Genomic DNA, 1,260 nt, shown 5'->3' with positions numbered 1-1,260 from the left:
CTACGGAAGGAAAAAATCCACAGCCAGGATAAAAATTTGGGAAATCCAATTTTCGTCAGGAAAGACATTGAAATCACTAATTCTTTATGAATACTTCAAACATTTTCTTTTCTTTCTCATGGTCCTGATATTTTACTGACATAGATTTCTTTTATTGATCTTTTGTTATGCAAATAAACTACTATACTTTTTTTTGCTTATGTAAGGTAAAGTCTTCATGTATTTTGAACTTGTAAATGGTTAATTTACTTTGACCTTAGTAAATGAAAATATTCCTGAAGGTTCATGGAATTTCCAAGAAAATTGATACATTTTTTAAGAAACATATGTTATGAGGCATACCATATTACAATTTTATTTTCTTAACTATGCTAAGTTCTGGTTTCCATTGCTACCTTTATATAGTAGTTTGACCTGCAACTCTCGATGGTATTGGTTTATAAAGGTATTCTCAGACTAATTGGCTGAAAGTTTTTTTAAATAAGTCTTCTGTTAGTTTAAGCTTTAATCTTCGACACAAAGGTGAAACTTAACTAACAAAACATATGACAAACACACTGTGGGAAATAGGTTTGTGGGAAAAACCCATTTCCTAAAACCCAAACCTAAAACTGTGCAGGCCTTAATTGTTATTAGACTTTTCTTAGTGATAACCAAGTGGTAGTTTCATTACAAGTATCCAAACTCTTTACATTTCAGATTTATAACTTCTAAAAGGTCACAAAGTAAAAAAAAAAAAAAGTAAACATGATTATCATAAAATGAGGGTTTAATTTTTTCTTTTCTGGATTTATTCTTTGCCAGTATATATGTGCATATGTATATTTACAACTGAAGTTAACAAAAAACAAAAATTTCACACATTCACATATACACAAATCATGTACTCATACACAAACATACATCTTTAGTATATATATTGCACCCAAATTTGTCACACACATACTAAAGCTATGTCCACAATTGACTGTCAGATGCCTTTTACCCAAACATTGTCGCCAAATTGTGATTTTACTTCACGTGTTTTAAAAGGTAGGTGGCTGGCACAGATGAAATCACAGGGAGGGAAACTAAGGGCCTTCGAACAGGTAACACAGCTTAAGAAGTGAGTATTGCACTAAGCAGCTGGCCTGAGTGCCCCTTGTACTGTTATCAAACTTGCTATTGTACATTCACAGATAATAAACCATTTTAACTATATACTTTTTACAGTGAGAGCTGTAGAGTAAATAATAAGTATAGGAAACTCATGGTAAATTT

This window comes from Penaeus monodon, chromosome 21 (genome assembly GCF_015228065.2).
Source record: "Penaeus monodon isolate SGIC_2016 chromosome 21, NSTDA_Pmon_1, whole genome shotgun sequence".
NCBI classification, from domain to species: domain Eukaryota; kingdom Metazoa; phylum Arthropoda; class Malacostraca; order Decapoda; family Penaeidae; genus Penaeus; species Penaeus monodon.
Note: the sequence above shows the minus strand (reverse complement) of the source record.